Here is a 21,039-nt window from a genome sequence, read left to right as displayed (position 1 = left end):
TCATTTATTTTATTCAGCTCTGAGCACATTTGACTTTTTTTCCTCTGGATTACTGGAAGCCATGTCTTCACCAAAAATGGAGATTGAATTGCTATTTACTGAATTGCTGCAGGATTTATCCCAGTCAGTGTGTTTTCTCTTCACTTTTTGTAGTTAATATTTTCAGGCTCTCTTAGTTTATTTTTTTCTGGCATCCAAGCAGTGTACTTACCAGCCAGTAAATTAATTTACTAAATGTGACAGAGTTCCTGGCCCTTGTTTTTCAGTTTCTTTTTTCACACTAGGAGAGCTGAAGTTAAGGTGTTGATCAGCGTGCAACCATCTTGGAAAGTTCTTCTTTATCAATGTTAGAAAAGTAAAAAAATACTGTACATTTCTCAGAGCGCATTAGTAAGCAGGCCTCCTATTCTGGCCTGAATGACATTGCCAATATGCTTGTCAACAAATTTGGAGCCAATTAAGTCCTGAAATATTTGAATCTCTTACTCTACCAGTTATAACTAAAATCTGTTTACTAAACTAAACAAGATTAAAAATACTTCCTCTGTGGGACCTGATAATATACCTGTTTGCTTAATTAATAGTGTTAAACATGCCCTTTCAGATAGCTAAACTTAAGTTCACAGTTTAAGGAGTCTATCAGGTTTTTTTTTTTTTTTTTTTTAGTTATGCCTTTTTTATTTACCATGTTATTCCTGCAAAGAAACATGACTTGTGTTGTTCTTATGCAGCATCATTTCTACTCTGCATTTATGACTCAAATGGAAAGTGATGAAAAATAATGAAAATTAAAGAGCATTCAGTAATATTTATTTAATGGGCCTTTTTCACATGTGGTTCTGTTCATTCTGTGCCACTCTTGCTTAATTTTTGCATCCTTCTAGTTAAAAAATATGATACTATTCTAGATGTAACCACATATTATAGTTATTGCAGCAACTCATGCAAACAATGATGGTACATTTGTAAGCATGCTTACTGTTTTTCCCCAAATAAACATCTTTATTAAATTATCACATATGACATAGGCAGTGTTACATTTATATAAATGAAAAACAAACAACATTGACACCACTTTACTTGCAACATTATATATCACAGACACCATTGAAACAACTGTAGTTGCAAACATTATACATCACTTCTTATCTATCCAGTCATTGTCATTTAAGAACTATATGGCTTATTCAAATCCTGCCTCTTAAACCTCATTCCTTCTCTGCATATATTGTTCCCGCAATTCCCATTTTTTCCTATGTAGTTTGCTCCTTCTCTTTTCTAAAGATCCCAGTTGCAATTGTTTTATGTGTTACTATATTCACTACTTCTAGTAAAGTTGGTCTAGACTTTTATTTTCATTTTCTACTAATTGCTTTTTTGGCAGCCACCATAATTAAACTCAGCAAGGCTTTACTATGTCTAGGAAATTCTGATTCTGGATCATAGCTCAAAAGAATCATCTCCCCAGACAATCCAATCTGCTTACCCAGTATCTCTGACAGAGCAATCCACAGGGAATCTCTAAAGTCTGCCAGCTCATCACACTCCCAAAAAATATGTTCCCAGCTACCTCTTTCTTGCCCTTCACACCTCCATTTGCTATCCACCTCAGGAAAAAGTCTACTTGGTGTATAAAAATACCCATGTAAATATTTCCAGACAAAGATCCTAAATCTTCTAGACTTTATTGCATATTTGGGAGACATACATATATCCGCCCATTGTCTCTTTGTGAATTGCTTATCCAGTCTCTCTTCCCAATCCTTTCTGAGCTCCCCTGTTTGATTCCAATAATTATCCTGCAATATTTTATATGCTCTACTAATTATTCCTTTTTTAATGGCAGCTTCTATTCTAGATTCTATTAAAAACTCCACCAGTGCTGGTCTTTCATTTAGGACCCGCCCCCCATTTCTTTCTCTTTGCCTGTACTCTGATATCAATCCTTGATAGGGAAGGCAATCTCTAACCTGCAGTCCAAATAAATTCTTGGCCTCTTCCCATTCTATTACCTTTCCCTTTCTAGTTATTTGCTCCTAATACATTGGTTCCTTTGCCAGTTTTCTCCAATAAATGCCAACCCCCTCTTGCCTATTATCTGTATTCCTTAGCACAGTCATCCCTATTGGCAGAATCTCTTTTCTCCATTCTCATGCTGGTTTAGTTCTTAGAATACTCCCTGCTATTTTATGACTGTAATACTCTATGATTTTTGTTGTTCTCCTTAAGAGTCTGCATCCAAAATGCCAATCTCTCCTTATTTGTTGAGCTCCCCCCTATATCATTATCACTCCTTTCCACTTTGAATTATAGTTTTCTGCTTGTGCTATGTATAACAGCTTTAACTGTTCTGCTGTAAAGTACCCCCTCAAACTGGGTAATCCTAGTTCGCCTTGTTATTTGGAAAAATCAGCTTATCCCATGTGACCCTAGCTGTCTTCCCTTCCCAGATAAAATCCTTCAACTCTTTTTAATTGCTATCCACAGCTTCTCTTCTGGTTGATAACAATATGCCTGACCTATGTATAAGACTAAAGGGACTAAAAACTATAATTGCTTATATCTTAGTATGCATATCCATGTAACAAAGCTTCCAGTTTCTCAATGCTTGTATTATCTTCTGTTTAGTCTCTTCCCACATATCCTTTGCTGCCACAACAGAGTCATTTCTAATCCACATTCCAAAATACTTCATTTTATCATGTCCTCATAATATGGATATTGTTGGACCAATTTGTGTGTGGGTAAATAATTTACCACTATTGCCTTTGTTTTGGCTTCATTAATTTTGCATCCAGAGAAGATCTGAAATTGTCTTAAAATGATCCACAACACTGTAATGTCCCTTACTGGTTTTGTCATGTCCCAGTCTACTCTGTCAAATGCTTTCTCTGCCTCGAGACCCACCAATAACAATGGTATTTTCTTATGTTCTGCTTCCCTCTGAATCATCAGTGTTCTATTAATATTGTCAAATGTTTGCCTCCCCTCCACAAAACCACACTGATCCATATCTATCAATTTTGGTATCTCTTTTGCCATTATGTTAGCTGTTATAGACAAACACTTTATAATCATGGTTTAGTATTGAAATGAGCCTGTATGAAGCTGGATCCGAACGATCTTTACCTCTTTAGGTATTACCATTACCACCACCTTCTTCTAGGATGCTGGTACTTCTCCTCCTCTTAAAATACTGTTAAACAAAACTTTCCAGATCTTTATCAGTTTTCCCTCTCCTAGCTTCCAGACTTCCACAGGAATATCATCTATTCATGGGGACCTTCCTGTAGACTGGTTATACATAGCCATTTTTATCATCTCCTCTTATCCTGTTCGTAATTGAGCCTCGTCTACCTATAATCTTGGCACATTTAATTCTTCCATAAACATTTCCATTTGTACATTTTTTGATTTCCATATTTGTCTGCTTTATACAAACTTTCCTAAAATTTCTGAAGTATTTCTAACACTTTTACAGGATCTCTTGTATTTTCCTTGTTATCGGTTTCCTAAGCATGGTGACAGCTCTTTCTACTTTCTGTTGCCTGAGTTGTTGTACTAAAAGTTTTTGTGTTCTAGAATTATTATTAAACAACAGTTGCTTAACAGCAGTCTTTCTAAACTCCTGCATATTATTGAGTTAATCCCTTATTTTCTGTTTAGCATTCTGCAGTTGCTCCTTTTCTTGTTCTGAGAGAGTTCCTCTATTTTGCAATACTTTAACATTTGTCAGTCCCTCTAAATAATTCTTGTTACTTCTTAACCATAGCTCCCTTTCCTTTATTTCCACCATAGTTTTAAACTCCACTTTAATTTTATCCGATTCCCTAGCTATATTTTCAGAAGACATTTCTGTCTTCACTAGTAGCTCCTGAATTAATTTCAAAACCCATTCCTTAAATTCCCCTCTTTTCAACCGATAGGTGGGAAAGCGCCAATGTCTCATTTGTATTTCATTACCTTGCATTTTTATTTTAGTTATTATTGGCACATGATCTGAAATAGTTATTGGGTACATTTCAAGACCTTCAATTAAATGCACATGCTCCTATGAGATATAAGTTCTATCTAGCCTAGCTGAGTTTTTGTATCTTGGAGAATAATATATGAATTCACTCTGAACTCCTAATACTGAATTCACATCTTCCATGCCAAACATTTTCATAACTTTCTTCAAAAATCTACCCTCTTTTGTAATATTTTCCCTTCTAGACCCCCCAGACACATCTTAACTGTTGCAAACCAAATTCCAGTCTCCACCCATAAGTAATATTCCTTGCTGAAAGTTGATTATTTCTCCCAGAAATGTCTTAAGCTCCATTATAGCAGTTTTAGGTGGAATGTAAATGCATGCCAGTGTAATCCTCCTCCCTTGCAAGTAGCGCCTTAGTAGTATATATTTTCTATTATCTTTTTTTCCTCATCTATCATTATTGGAGCTCCTTTTGCAATTAATATAGGTACTCCTCTTTTCCTTAGCCCCAGATATTCTGCTGAAAAACCACCCTGAAAACCTTTCTTTATCAAATTCACATGTTTAGTTCTTTCCAGGTGTGTCTCCTGTAGCATAACTATTTGCAATCTACACTTTTAATATAGTTCACTACTCTTACTTTTTCATATTTATCTGTAAGACCATTCAGATTGAAGGACATTACATAAAGCATCATTTTCTTATACAGTTATCATTACCATCTTTTATGTATAACTGCTTTTTTGTTGAATGTCTAGTTCCAACTTTTCATGTATACACTGTTCGGCAGGTTGGTCTTTTATACAGTTGTTTATTGTTATATCCATTTAGCCTACGCCACATCTTACATAACCTTTTGTTTTTTGAAACCCATTAAACCAAACAAATGACCCCCCCAAACCCCTCTAAAACATATTAACATAATAATGACACAAAACTATGTACATCTTCAAATATTGAAGTTTTTGCTTCCTAATAAGAACAAAAGCTCTATAATGATAGCTACACAGACAGGCTAGAGTTAGCCAAAAAGAAAGTTTAGTCATGCTAAGACGCATGGTACAGCCTGTGTTAATAGGAAATTCTATTTGATTTTGTTTATCTTTATAGTACTCCCAGCTGAGAAAACACTTGAATGCTTTCAGTAAACACTTTCTCCAAGCCATTTCTCTTTATCAAATTGTCGTCTAGTGATATGCAAACCAGACATAAAACTAAGGGTACCTTGTTCACCAGAAAAAAGCTTTATAATATTTAATATTCTTTTTCATTTACATACTTTGTAATAAAAGTATTACTAGATTATGCCTAGAGTCTTAACCTGGTTATTTCTCTATGAAAGCTTTGGAAAAAGCACACTGATTTTTCTTTTGTCATACTCTGTTAACCAGACCTTTCCTCTCTCACCCCTTCTCCTCTCTCTCTCTCTCTCTCTTTTTTTTTTTTTTTACTTTGCAGTGCCTACATTTCTTAAAACTGAATGAAGAAAAAGATAAAAGAAGGGAGAAAAATAAAAAAAATAAAAGCACCTTTTTATATTAGTATCCCCATTGCATTTCAAAAAAAGAGAGAGAGAGAAAACTTTACTTCAAGTCTAATTGATTTTGTCTTTAAAGCTCTCCCAGCTGGGAAATCCCTGATTGCTTTCAGAGAACATTATGTCCTTACCAATTTCTCTTTTCTTTATTTTTTTTCCTTTCCCGCAGCCAATCCCCTTCCACCAGGTGGTCTCCAGTTTCTCTTTATCAGATTGTCTCCATGGAAACATGAAGACCAGCTGTAGAATTGCTACTAAGTATACATGTATTTGCTAGGGAAAAAAGCTTCATAATATTCAATATTCTTTTTCATTTACTTGCTCTCTCTTAAAAATAATCACTCTAAGGTCTTTAATCCAATCACTCCCCCATACAGGAATGAGAAAAAGCACATTAATTTTAACCTTGTCATGCCTTTTTAACCAGACACTTTTTGTTCATTGCATTGCCTATATTTCTCAAAAGTGTACAAGAAGAAAGAGAGAAGAGGGGAGAAAAAGAAAAACAACAGCACCTGTTTACAATCCTCATTAGACTTAAAATAGCATGCAAAGAAAACCATACACCACAAATCCAGTACTATAAATAAAAGAAAATTTTTCTTTACTTGAAGTTGTCTCTCTCTCCCCTTTTTTTCCCTCCCCAAAGCAGTTTTCCAAACATTAATGACATGAAGTAGGGCATATACTTTAGAGTCCTCCACAAATCCAACAAACTTTGAAAAAGTACAATATTTGCAGATTTTCTTAATCTGTCATATTTCACAAATATAATTATTGCACTGTAATCCCACATTGTTACTGGTTTTATTACTGTTCTCCATTGCCCAAATCCTTTCTCTGCTTCATTTCCAACATACTCTTTTTTTTTTCCATAATAAATCTTTATTGATATATATTTTCAAAATACAATAAAATCACACACATAATTCACTACTATTACTATCAAAACTATATACAATATCTACATGAAATGCTTCCATATAAAAATCGTCATTAATCCAAAAAAAAAAAACACCAGGGAAGAAAAACAAAGCCAAAACATTTGTAGAAGTACTTTGCGTCCATACATATCATACATGTTTTCAAAACATTGTTTCCTCCACATATACATCCAAACTTTAATATATTCCTAATAACAGTATTATGCTAATATAATGTTAAAAACCTTTTCCCATATTTAATATTTTTGTTACTTTGCTTCAGGAGTAATTTATGTGCTAATATATGCTTTATAGCCACAAGCTTGAAATTATCCCATGATGTCTTGTCTGGTTCTAGCCAATTTGTAGCTATATATAACTACATCAGCAAAAAAATATTCATACATATTATAGTTTGTGACCTAGAGAGCTCTCTTGGAGGAACATGTAGAATCATAAACTCCCATGATAACGTTGAACTTTGATAACCCATCTTTTGTAGTTGTGTTCTAAGAGAGTTCCAAAGTTTATATATATATATATACACTTGCAGCTCCAGAACATATGAAGAAGATCCGCTGTTTGATTTGTGCAATATGGACAAGTTGGAGAATTCCTAGGATTAAATTTATGTAATCTAAGACGAGTATAATAGGCATTATTCCAAATCATCAACTGCGTATACATCAACTTTTGAAAGGAGACCGATTTTATTGTTAAATCAATTGCTTTTAATACCTGATTATCTGCTACTGTTATTTTGTTTACCCAATACCCTGACAACAGAATTTTATCCTGAAATTTTAATTTAATTTATTTGTTGTTGTTATAAATTTGACCTCCTGTTGGAGAGCCTGCCACAATTCAGAGCATTTATCCACAATTCCGACTACCGGTTTAAAGTTTTCAAAATGACTCAGAGCAAGTTCTCTGATTTGTCTCATGACAACCATATAACTCTTAGGAAGATTCAATTCCTGTCTAACTTGCGAAGCCGATAAATGAAATTTAGTAAAAACATCAATCAGAGTCAAATTAACTATTAATGGGAATTTACTAAGATCAATCAACTGATTATTTTGGGATTCCTATGGAAAGGCTGAAAAATCATCATATATTGCAACAAGTCTACTGATTGGAATAAATTTTGCAAAGATGACACATATGTTTTTAAGTGGTCCATAATCCCATACTTTATCAAACTACTTTTATCCAAAAAGGGTAAAGCTTTAGGATTTATGTTCCGATCTAGAATATGCTTGTAATTCAAGACCACCCAAGTTGGTATCCACTTTGTACTAATTACCTTGTAATTAGCAATTCTTAAACACCTGTTGGCATTCACAATTAAATAGTATATTTCAAAATTCGGTAACTCAAGTCCTCCTCTACTCTTCGGGGTCATTAATTTCTCATACGATATTCTAGTTTTCTTTGGCTCCCAAATAAATTTAGCTAAATCTTTATGAATTTGTTTAAAAAACGTCTTTGTAATTGATACTTGAGCAGACCTAAACATTCGTGGTAATATATTCATTTTCACTATTGATACTTTTGCCAATACCGGTAGTCTTAAATTCCTCCATCTGCCAAAATCAGCTACTATTAGTTCCCATACTCGTTTAATATTATTACTATAAAAGCCCTTATTATCCGTAGAGAAGCTAATACCCAAATATTTGATATTTTCTTTACATGATATCTTCCCCACCAGGGACATTAATGAAAAAGGTTTAGGGGCTCTTAACGGGAAAATACTAGTTTTCTCCAAATTAATTTTGTAATTAGAGACTTCTGAAAATTCGTTTATAGCATTTAATATCTTTTCACTATCAGAAATTGGGGTTGTACAATAAATAATAAGATCATCAGCAAATGCCGACATTACTAATTTATTCCTATAAAGTATTGGTGCATTATGATACAGATTTTGCTTAATATATAAAAATAGAGGTTCTAAATAAAGGTTAAACAATAAGGGGGACAAAGGGCAACCCTGCCGTGTACCACCTTAAATCTGTATTCTTTTAGAATAACTCCTATTAATATATAACGTAGTATAAGGATTACTATATAATATTTGTAGTATCTGAATAAATTCCTGTGGCATATTGAAATAAGGCAACACATCAAACAAAAAGTTTATATCCACTCTATCAAATGCTTTCTGAGCATCTATTATAAGGGCATAAATATTAGAGTTGTTTTGTTTAGCATACATCATCATATTATGTAGTGTAAGTGTGTTTTCACTAGTTTGTCTAGTTGCCATAAATCCAGCCTGTTCCTTAGAAATTAAATGGATCATAATCTTTTTTAATCTACATGCTATAATGGTAGTTAGAATTTTCATATCCACATTTATTAATGCTATTGGTCTGCAATTGTCTGGGCTTTGGGGGTCTGAATTAGCTTTATGTATAAAGATTGTTTTTGACGCATTAAGGTGAGGGTCACTAATTTTATTTCTGATTATGTAGTTAAATACATGAGACAATATTTTACCAAAACTATCAGCAATGATAAAATTCAACTGTCAAACCATCAGGACCTGGGGACTTATGTACTTTCATATGTTGAATTACATATACTATTTCCACTGAAGATATAGGTTTAAACAGATCACCTTGCAGACTCTCTTCTAATTTTGGAAAATTAATTTTTTGCAAGAATCTTTTATTCTGTTTATGTATAGATCTATCAATTTGACCCTCATAAACCTTGGTATAGATTTTTTCGAAAATATCAATAATATCCTCAGTTTTAGAATACACTGTGTCATTGCATTGTATTTCCGAAATATGTACAGTTGTTTTCGATTGATTTAAAATCCTTGCCAATGCTTTTGACGGTATTTGAACATTATTGGCATATTTCACAAAACACCTATGCTCCTGAAGTGTTACTCTACTATTATGCAGCAAGAAGAGATCCCTTTGACACTTCAACATTTCCTTCTCTGTTTGAGCATTAAAATTCTGAATCAGTTCTTTCTCGAGTAGCTTCACTTTTGTTTCTAATTTTTGAATGTCATTGTTTTGCCTTTTCTTATAATATGATGCTTTTTGCAAAAGAAATCCTCTAATTTGGGATTTAGCTGCTGCCCATTCAATATCAGGAGTATGTTCCTGAAGCTTCATCCTATCTGTTAAACCTTTCAGATATTTTACAATTTCATCTATTATATCCTTTTTATTTAACAAATTTGGATTAAGTGACCAATTGTAACCTCTATGCATTCTTGTATCTTTTAAATCTTTAGAAAACCTTAATGAAATTTTTGAGTGATCCGATAGATATCGAGTATGTACATTTCCAACATACTCTTGATTCTTCAAGTCTCATGCTCCCTTCCTTCTCTCCAAAATTTTCCATTGAAATACTGGAAAAGGTTTCACAGGTACAGTCTTAGAAGAACAAGAAGCAGAACCTCCTTCTGTTTCACAGCTCACTTTTTGTTGGACAAACTTTTGTATTTCCTCCTTAGCATGCACTTCATCTAAAAATGATTTTGTCCCTTCAGGGAAGAATAACTTAAAGACAGCTGGGTAGAACAGTTTGAATCTCACACCTGCATCTTCACATTCCCTGAGTAGTGGAATGTATTTGCTCCTCTTCTGCCTGGTGTACAATGAGTAATCCTTCTCCACAAACACTCTGCTGTCTCCCACTTTTAGTTTTTTGCCCTTCTGCCACAGTGTTGTCAGAATCAACTCATTCTGCTGGTAGGATTCCATCTTTACTATTAAAGGTCTAGGGTGCTTTCTTATAGCTAGGTTTGGAGCATATATACAATGTGCCCTTTCAACTAACAACTCCTGCTGTGGAATACCAGTCCAGTTGCTTATTTGTACTTTCATATAATTAATGCAGTCTGTTGTTTCCAGCTTCTCTGGTATAGCTGAAAATCACAGATTTTCCTTATGTGCTCTGTCCTCTAATTCTATTATTTTTTGAAACATCTCCTCCTGAGCAGTCTCATATTCAGCTAGCCTTTTCTTCATTTTGACCTCTGATTTTTGCACCTTTATCATCTCATCTGAATGTCTGTTTAAAGCTTCTTCCATTTTTCCAGCCTTTTGTTGTTTGTGTTGGTATATTCCATCCATGATTTGTTTATTTTAACCAGGTCTGTATGCAGTTGTATTATATCCTCCTGTAGGTTACTGGAAGTCATGTCTGAAGGTTGCATTACTTTTTGCTGAACACAAGTCTACTGGCCTTCTCTGCTGAGTTTCTGTTTTCACACTGGGAGAGCTAGAAACAAGCTGTTACTCAGTGTACAGCCATCTTGGAAGTCCCAAGTTTAGCTACTAGTTTTGTTCCTACTGAGTTGCACACAAAGTACAGTTTTGTACCTACCATAAATGTAGATGTCCGATAGGCATGCATCTGCAGTCCTTACAAATGGGTTGTCCTGTCGTCAGGCAGCCCTTCGGTCGGCCGGATTCCAAAGTCTGGGTCTGGCCTCGGCTGATGTCGCACTTCCCCCAACGTCATAGCTGCAGTTATTCGGGTATAAAGGTATCAGCCGACGCCATCTTCCTCAGTGTTTCTTGCCCCAGATGCCAGGTGCCCTCTAGGAAGGCTAAATTTGGATAATTGCAAAAGTTTCCAAATAAGAGAGAGCAAATAAAAATAAACATGTATATACATATATACAAACAAATACACCATAATAGATTCCCCCAGCTAGCTAGAAGATGAGTAAATACCCTAGGAGTACCTCAGAGGGGAAGGAGGGAGGGTAATCCTGACTGCAGATGCATGCCTATCGGACATCTACATTTATGGTAGGTACAAAACTGTACTATGTCCTTCAAGGATGCATCTGCAGTCCTTACAAATGGGTAGAATACCATAGCCAAACTGAGGGAGGAGGAGTAATAAGATTATGGTGTAGTTAAGATCCCTTGCAAAACAGCAGTGGCAAAACCTGCTCGGGATCTGGAGTATAAGGGTAAATTATAATGCTTGGCAAATGTATGCACGGAGCTCCAAGTAGCAGCCTCTAAAATGTCTTTGGTAGCCACTCCTCGTAGAAAAGCTGTGGTAGTGGCTGTAGCCCTTGTAGAGTGAGGTCTGATGTTTTCTGGAGTTTTCTTCCCATGGTAAGAGTAACAAAAATCTAATGCAATTTCCTATCCACTTAGAGATTGTCTGTTTTGAAATTGCTTTTCCTTCCATTCCTGTTGCATATGCTACCAGTAGCTGGTCAGTTTTTCTATTGCTCTTGCTCCTGTCCAGGTAGTAACGTAATTGTCTATGTACATCCAAGGTATGCAACAGTCTTTCTCCCCTGTTCTGTGGGTTGGGGAAGAATGTAGGCAGGTGGATAGCTTGGTTTAAAGATACCCTGGAGACAACCTTTGGCATAAAAGTAGGATTAGTTCTCATGGACACTCTATCTTGATGGAAGATCAGGAAGGGCTGTACTGCCATTAATGCCTGTAGTTCTGAAACCCTTCTTGCTGAAGTGATTGCAAGCAGGAAAGCAGTTTTCCATGATAAGTACTGTAATTCTGCTGTTGCTGCTGGCTCGAAAGGAGGGAGTGTCAACTTTTCTAGCACAAAGTTCAAGTCCCATGCTGGCAATGGTGGCTTCCTAGGTGGTTTTACATTTTTAATTCCTCTCAGAAACTGCCTGAGCAGAGGATGTGAGAAGACTGGAGGATCCAAGTTGTATTCTGCTGAAATAGCTGATGCATGAATCTTAATGGAAGAATAGGACAGGCCATTGTGGAAGAGCTCTGCCAAGTATTCCAGGATGTTGGCAATGCTTACCAGTGACACATTTTCTCCTTTTGCAGTACTCCAAATGAAATATCTTTTCCATTTTGCTGAATAAGTTTTTCTTGTTGAGGGTCTGCGAGCCTCCAAGATAATGTCTTTAACCCTTTAAGATAAATCTGGGTTATTTGGTCTTATGCAATGTTCCAGGCAGCCAGCTGCAGTGTTTTCAGGTTTGGATGCAGGGTTTTGAAGTTGTTCTGTGTTAACAGTAAGGGAACTAGGGGCAGAGGCCATATTTGTTCCCGAGACATACTCCTCAGTAATGGATACCAATGTTGCCTTGGCCAGTCTGGAGCTATCAGGATGATCCTTGGACGGTCTTCTTTGATCTTCAATAGCACCTTGTGCATCAAGGGAAGAGGTGGGAATGCATATGCTGTCAGGTTTTTCCAACTGAAAGATAGGGAGTCCACTTTCCAAGCAAGTGGGTGGTACGTCCTCGTGCAGAATTTTTTCAGTTGGTGATTGTGTGGGGATGCAAATAAGTCTATTTCTGGTAGTCCCCATTTCCCTGTAATGGTTTTGAAGATGTCCGGATGCAGCATCCATTCGTGGGCATCCGTGGTAGTCCTGCTTAGGATGTCTGCTAGTATATTTTCTTTTCCTGGCACAAAAATTGCTTGTAACTGAATGTTGTAGCTCAGGGCCACATTCCAGAGGTCCATTGCCATCCGGCATAGAGGGTATGAATGTGTGCCTCCCTGTTTGTTGATGTACCACATAACTGTGGTGTTGTCCATCCTTATCAACAGTTGACCCTGTCGAAGAAATGGTCTGAATGTCTGTATTGCCATGGTCTGAATGTCTGTATTGCCAGTTTTACTGCCAGCATTTCCTTTTGATTTATGTGTAGGTGCAGCTGGTCTTGAGTCCATAAGCCTTGTATGCACTTGTCCAGCATGTGCGCCCCCCAACCGAGGTCTGAGGTGTCCATTGTGATGGTCTGGCTTGGTTGAGTGCTGTTGAAGGGCAGTCCCTTGTTTGATTGACAGGCCTGAGCCCACCATTGGAATTCTTGCTTCAGGCATGGAATTATTGGAATTTGGGTTTCTAGGCTGTGCTTGTGCTGAGACCATAAATTCCTTAGGTACCACTGTAACTTTCTCATATGTAGTCTGGCATGTGGAATCAATATTATGCAGGATGCCATGTAACCCAGGGCTTGCAGGACTTTTCTTGCTGTTAGCTGGTTCTGCTTTGTTAATGCCATGAAGTAGAGAGGGAGTTGCTCCTGTTTTTCTACTGTTAGGAATGCCATTTGTTTTGATGTGTCCAGCTCTGCACCCAAGAAGGTTATCCTTTGGGATGGTATCAGCCTTGACTTTTTTATATTGACTGTGTATCCCAGGGCTTGCAGTAGATGAATGACCCTTTTCAAGTCTTTTGTTAATGTGTTTTTGTTGTCCGCTTGTAACAGGCAGTCATCCAGGTAAGGGTAGATTTGAATCCCCTGAAGCCTGCAATGAGCAATTACTGATGCCAGGCATTTCGTGAATACTCTGGGCGCAGTAGATAAGCCAAAGGGCAATGCTGAGAATTGATAATGCTCTGATCCTGCAAGAAATCTGAGGTATCTTCTGCAATTTGGTCGTATGGGGACGTGCAGGTATGCCTCCTTGAGATCTAGAGTTACCAGCCAAGACTCCTTGCCCAGCATGGGAAGAAGTTGCTGTAGGGTCAGCATTTTGAATTTTGGAACAATGAGGTATGTGTTTAAAGCGGACAGGTCGAGAATAGGTCTCCATTGGTTTTCTTTTCTTGGTACCAGGAAAAGTCTGGAGTAAAATCCTTGCCCTTGTTCCATAGATGGCACCCTTTCTACAGCTCTCATCCTTAGTAAGTGAGTTATTTGTTTTAGAGCTTCTGTCTTCTGATTTGGAGGTAGGTTTGGCATTCCTCTCTTCCTTGGTAGAGTATGGAAGTGAAAACTGTAACCTTGATCTATTGTCTGTAAAATCCATTTGTCTCCTGTGATGTAATGCCAGTTTACTGAAAATAAGGCTAGCTTCCCGCCTAAGGGTGCTTCTAGTTGTTCCCTGGTAGGCGGTGCCAGAGCCAAGTCACTGTGATTGTCCTGTGGAAGTGGTGGTGGCTGGATCTGTGGCTGTACCTCGCTGGTTGTTAGCCTGCCACTGACGTCCCCTGTAGGCACCTCTGGATTGACCCCTGCCTCTTGAGGGCCTATTCCTGTCTCTCGGAGCTCTGGTGGTGTCTGGAAAGGACCAATTCTTGGAAGGCCAGTTCCTGCTAAACCTTGGAGGCTGGACCTGCAAGAAATCCTTGACTGTCTGGACAGATTTTGCTTTCTCTTCCACCTTCTTCAGCACCTGCTGTGCAGGGGAGCCAAACAAATTGAGCTTATCCATGGGAGCATCTAGAAGCTTTGATTTAACATGGTCTGGTAAGAACAACCAGGAACAATATCCAAACACACCCGTGGAGACAATAATTCAACTGAGCTTCAGAGCAGTCCTTGGTCAATTCTGATTGTTTCTTAAACAATCAGAATTGACCAAGGACTGCTTTGAAGCTCAGTTGAATTATTGTCTCCACGGGTGTGTTTGGATATTGTTCATGGTCTGGTAAGGACTGCTCTTTTAACCATGCATGTCTTCTGATCACTGTACCAGTCATGGCTGATCTAAAGGAAGCCTCCAGTGCATCATAGCCGCATTTTAAGGAATGATTACTGACCTGCTGAATGTTATGTACCATTTCCTGAACAGATTTTTTGTCTAATGGTTCATACGAGGACAGTTTTTTAGTTAACTGGTCTAACATAAATTCCTGATACTGAATCATGTGGAATTGACAGTTCAAGGCCCTAGCTGAAAGAGTAGCAGAAGTGTAAACTTTTTTACCCCATCTCTCTAAGGCCCTAGATTCCCTTTCAGAGGGGAGGGGGTTTTTGGCAGAGGTAGCTGCTACCGCCTTGGGTTCCTGGGAGATAGTTTCAGGATCTGCAAAAGGAGCCTTATACAAATGATAATGTGTGTCCGGAACCCTGTAGTACCTATCGGGCTTAGCAGGGGCCGGAGGAAGAGAATCAGGAGCAGTACAAACATCATTAAATGCATCATCCACAACAGTAAGTACTGGAGGAATGGCTAAAGGCCTATGCTGTGGCAAATGCAAAAAGGTTCTAAGCCTTTTCCTAGAGTCTGAAAAATCCTGGCCCTGCCATTGAAATTGTTCCCTCATAGCATGCAAGGTTTCGCCAAAAGAAAATTCCTCAGGCGGAGAGGCAGAAGGAATGGACTCTTCCGCATCAGAGTCTTCATAAGGAGAAAAAGGGCCCTCTGGAGGGTTTGAATTATCTGATTCATCAGAGGAGCCATCTGAAGAAACTGGCTCAGGGGGCTCTACTCTAGGCCTCTTCTCTGGAGGTGGGTGAGATGCCCTGTCTGGGTGTAGTTGGGATCCCCGGATCAAAGAAATGAGATCCTCTGCTAGAGTAAGCATTTGTGAACTAGAGCTAGGCCTGTGAGAGGGGGTCTTAGCAGGTACAGTTTTGGTAGATTTTGCTGCTTTAGCCCTGGCAAAGGCCTTAATCGACATGGATGCAGGTGGCCTAGCAGCTCCACGTGCAGGGGTAGAAATATCCAAAGGGATAGTATCAGATAAATCCTGTGAACCTGCTGGGATTTCAGTAGCAGATTCAGCCATGCTAGATGAGGCCTCGGTAGTAGGTAAGCTTTCGGCCGAAGGAAGAACCGTCGACTCGGTTTCGGCCGAAACCGCGGACCGCGAGTGTCGGTCCTTTTCCTTGCGCTTTTTAGATATTTGCGCAGTCGGAGTATCCGACGGCATAATGTAAGCAAAAGTGGAGCCGAAAAACTCATCAGCAAATTCCGACCGACGTCTAAGCGTTCGTCGGTTGAAAGAAGCACAGGCTAGACAAGCTGCTACGTCGTGGTCTGGGCCTAAACAAGGTAAGCAGTAAGAGTGGAAATCTTTATGAGGTATTTGTTTCCCACAAGTTAAACAGTTATTCACTTTTTCTGACATCGGCTGAGGCAAGAAAGAGTCCCCAACGGAGTACTTAGCTTTTTAGAAGTCTTCAGTAGTAGTAATCTCTGGTTCTGACTGACCGGCACTTGCGAACAGCTTCTGCTTCGGGCGCCACGCGGCAAGAAAGACTGAGGAAGATGGCGTCGGCTGATACCTTTATACCCGAATAACTGCAGCTATGACGTCGGGTGAAGTGCGACATCAGCCGAGGCCAGACCCAGACTTTGGAATCCGGCCGACCGAAGGGCTGCCTGACGACAGGACAACCCATTTGTAAGGACTGCAGATGCATCCTTGAAGGACATCAGTGGTGATGCCATCTGTAGGCTTCCAGTAACCTACAGGAGGATATAATATAACTGCATACAGACCTGGTTAAAATAAACAAATCAGTGATGGAATATACCAACACAAACAACAAAATGCTGGAAAAATGGAAGACAAAATGCAAGACAAAAATGGTCATGAGCTCACCTAAGACATTCCTCCATCCAGTAAGAGAGTGGTAGTGCCAGTGCTACTAAAGCCAGGCAAAGATCCACTGGAAATTAGGTTGCATAGGCCTATATCTATTCTTAATCAAGATTACAAAATGTTTATGGCAATTTTAGCTCAAAGGCTGAATGATTGCACTCCTAGTTTGGTGAAGGATGATCAGTGTAGATTTGGTACAGGGAGGACAAACATCAGATAACATTATCAGAACTTTAGTTTAGATTTTAAAAGCTAATGAATAAGGGACAGGAAATGCTGACTAAGTTTGGACACTAAAGATTTGTTTGATAGGGTATGCTGGTAGTATCTGCTTCAGATACAAGACTCTATGATATTCCTGTCAGAATTTATTACATTGATAAGAAATATATATGGGGAACTTACATAAGGTCTACATGGAGTTGTATCAGGTCTTTAATGTTAACAGTGGAACTACACGAGAGTGTCCTCTACCCCCACTGCTATCTGCTCTCTAGCTGGAGACATTAGCCTTCCAAATAAGGAAGCCAGAGATTAGGGGTAGTAAAGTGAGGGAGGAAGAAGACAAATTGTCCCTGTATGCAGATGACCTCTTAGTATAATTTGTCAGATCCAGAGACTCAGTTTAGTGATTTACTCCATACTCTACAGGAGTTTGAAAACATTTCCAGATTTAAAATAAACACACATACATAAAACACAAACTGCGACATTCACTTTTCACCCCTCAGTGAGGATGAAAGAGCTGTTTCCAGGAATGTGAGCTACGAAGCAGTTACAATATTTGGTAGTAGTACTGGCACCAAGAGTGGAGGCTGCATTGGCTGTAACATTTGGTCAAGCAAAAGAGGAGTGCCTAAGGTGGTTGATACAATGGCAGCTGACAGAATTGGATTCAGACCGGAAAACCTAGGCTTTATGGATGTTTGTATTGCCAGCAGTGTTATACAGGTTCAGGGCTTTCCCCATGTTACCCGGGGAAGCATTATTTAAGGATATGAGGAATACAATGAAGGAATTTATGTGGGGTAGAAGAACTCTGTAGAAGTATGTGGAAAGTTGATACTTTTCAAATGTCAGGCATGTTTAAGGAGTGTTGATCCTAAATGCTTACTGGTGAGCATCCCAGTTAAGGTTAGTTTTACAGTGGCAATATTTTCAAGAGCAAGCAGAGTGGATAAGACTGGGGAGAAAATGAATGCAGAAGACAGAGCTAGACCCAGACGCACTGTTCTGGAACATAACAAATGCTACTCCAGGAATAACACAGAATGATGTCTCAAGTACCCAGAGTTGACTGGTCAGAGAAGGGAAGTTGTTGGGAATGAGGAACTGGTCTGTGCTGGTAGTAAGTGGAGGAAATATAAACAAGAAAGGTAAACACAGTCAGATGGGTAAAAAACATAAAACATAAAGGGGCTAGTCACTGAAGCCAAGTGGAAGAAGTACAGGCTTTTCTAACATGGGGAAGATTTAAGGAAAAGTACAGGGCCAGTGAGCTGACAATATGATGTACAGGGGACTAAGAGAGGTATGTAATGAATTTAAAACAGCTGCAAATGAGCTAAGTACAGATTAAGTTAAAATAACATTGTGGAATAGGATAAAAAACAGTCCAATGTGGAATATTCTTAAAATAATAGAAAACTGGATACTTATTAAAATTACATTTCACAGTATTCAGCAATATAGGCTTCAACAGATACACTGATAAAAGTACATATTTGCACTGACAAGCATGGTGGAATTATAGGTACAATTCATATGCATTCCCACAGTGAGATAGTTTCACTGTTTACTTATAAGCCAATTTTTAGAAATAGACAATAAAATAAGTTGGTTTTGTCTGGTTGGTTACTGTTATCATTTCAGATCAGAAAATATTATACTTAGAATGAATCAGACATTAGTTGGAAATAATTTAAAAAGGATCACAAATTGTAAGCCTTGGTACTGTATAGATTTGGTGTAATTAAACAGAGTAGTTTTCATTAATTAAAACTATGAATCCAGTCACCAAGGTATTAATGGAGTGCACCATGTACATAGAGCACACATCTTGTTTTCCTAACTGGTTATTGTTTAAGATAAAAGAAATATTGGAAAAATATAGTGAACACTGCTTCTGCTTCAATAAATGAGAATATAGTGAATATTTTAGTAAGAATAGAAATGATTTCCATATAAATTATATATGTAGAAGCAAATGTTTTGTGCGGTTTCATTTTATTTTACTTTTAAATGTTATTTATATTTATGTATTTACTTTTGAGGGCAGGATGTGCAGCTTCATTCTTTCTCTTTTCTTTCTTTCATTAATTATATGAAAGAGTCTCAGAGATGATGATTTATAGGTTCATAGGTTGGTACTAGGCTATCAGCCCTAGGGCCTATACATGCCTAGCCATAACAATTCCCTCACTATTTCTTCCCACACTATTTACTTCCCTGGACCCCTGTCTAGCAGGGTGACTGACATGATCCCCAGGGTGAATTTCCTTTCTCCCATCCAATCGTCAAGGTTCCTTTTGAAGAGGACCAAAGAGGCACTCTGCTTGACATGTATGGGCAATCTATTCCAGAGTCTGGGGAGTCTCTGGGTCAGGAACCATTTAGTTTGGATAGGGACTGGTGGGACGAATCGATCATGTATGATGAACTATTTACTGACCTCTACATAGTGGTTTTAAATATGAATCACATGGAGGTCTGGTGAGATATATATATAAAAATACTCCCTAATCCTGCAGTACACATTGTTTCTTTATTTTTTAATGTTAGAGTAGTATTTACTATTGACTTCAATGATCTATGTTAACTATCTAGTTTTCTACTGAACAGGGCTTTAGGTGGTCTCCCAGCGTTTTAATTGTGTGTCTCATGAGTGATATTCCTTTATTGTTTTGAGGTAAATTTTAATCTTTATTTGCATCTGCTTTTTTTTGGGTGGGGTGAGCTGTAGTTTAGTAGCATGGTGACAGTTTTGTTAGGGTTTGTTACTTTTTTAGTTTAGTTACATTTCAGTTAGATTATCTGTATAGTTTAGCATCTCCTAACTTAACTGTTACCTTTGGGTTATTGTGTCAAAAGTATAGACTCTTGTACTGAATTTCAACTGACCTGACTCAGTTAACATGTAAAGAATGTCTACATTGTCTCTAGTCCCCCTCCCCCAACTACCACTTTGGTCCCAGTTGTGTGTTATCTGCAAATAACTTTAGGTCTTTTAGTCATGACTCCCAACATATCAGAGAGGAATATGCTGAATAGTGAGTATCCCAGCAATGAGTCTTGTAACGCTTCACTGGTCACGACATCACCCCTTGGCAACCTCTACTAAATACCATCTTCTGAGTTCTTCTGCTCAGCTATTCACCTGACCAGTTCATAGGATTCTGCCTACACCTAGCCCTTTCAGCCTACCAAATTAGTCTTTAATGTGATTCAAGTCAAAAGCTTTACTGAATCCAGACCACTGATATTACCTTACCCAGTTTAGCTTTTACCAGTCACAGAACTGCAGGAGTTTTGCCTGTTAGCTCTTCAAGGTCCTGAAACTGACTGTCCTTTATAAATGCCTCAATTCTTTCATTCTGAACCCTCCCTGTTACCTTCCAAGCCAATGATGCTAGGCTAAATGATCTGTAACTGCCTATATTACTCTCCTCGTACCTCCGCTGAATAAGCTACTTTCTGGTCATAAGGTACTTCTACCTTAACCAGATGTCTACAAAGATTTCTGTGACTGGTTCTCTCGTTTTTTTCATAAACACTGACAAGTACTCCAGATGCACCCTGAACTTTTTATTCCTGTAAGATGAAAAGCTCCTTTTCTGTCCTCCCTGTCCTTAATGGCCAACACGGGTACCTCTTACTTCCCTCTGCATTCTTCTCCTTCCTTCATTGTTTTATACAAATACTGATGTGAAGAAGTAACTCAGCACCTTAGCAATGCAATGTCATTCCCTAACTACCTTTCCATTCTTGATCAACCTGTTACATAGGTGTCCCACTTCTTTCTCTCTAAAATGTATCTGAAAACTATTTCCTTCCCCACTTCATGGTCTAATTTCATTTGTAATCTGGCTTTAGCCTTCTACTGAAAATTGATCTAGCCCACTAGAAAGAAACTACAATAAATAATAGGTAAATAAATGTATGCAAATAATATATTTTCCATTACCAAATGTATCATTTTCTGTTTTTTTTTTTTTTACACTACTGTAGACCTTTACATTTACATTTACCTGGGCTAGATTTGCTTTGAAGGTATGTATCATAAGGCTTTGAGTCTCGCTGGTTGAGGTGCATGGTCTTCATGTAAT

General features: G+C 38.0%; 1 protein-coding gene across 1 annotated transcript in view; it reads left to right on the top strand.

Annotated features, from left to right (window-relative positions):
- Positions 1 to 21,039, top strand: part of KLB (klotho beta) — a 556,186-nt gene that overhangs the window by 533,147 nt on the left and 2,000 nt on the right. The window lies entirely within an intron of this gene.

The sequence above is a fragment of the Protopterus annectens genome, chromosome 2.part1 (assembly GCF_019279795.1).
Source record: "Protopterus annectens isolate FY-2018-M chromosome 2.part1, PAN1.0, whole genome shotgun sequence".
Classification (NCBI taxonomy): Eukaryota; Metazoa; Chordata; order Ceratodontiformes; family Protopteridae; genus Protopterus; species Protopterus annectens.
This window is presented reverse-complemented; position numbering and strand designations above follow the sequence as displayed.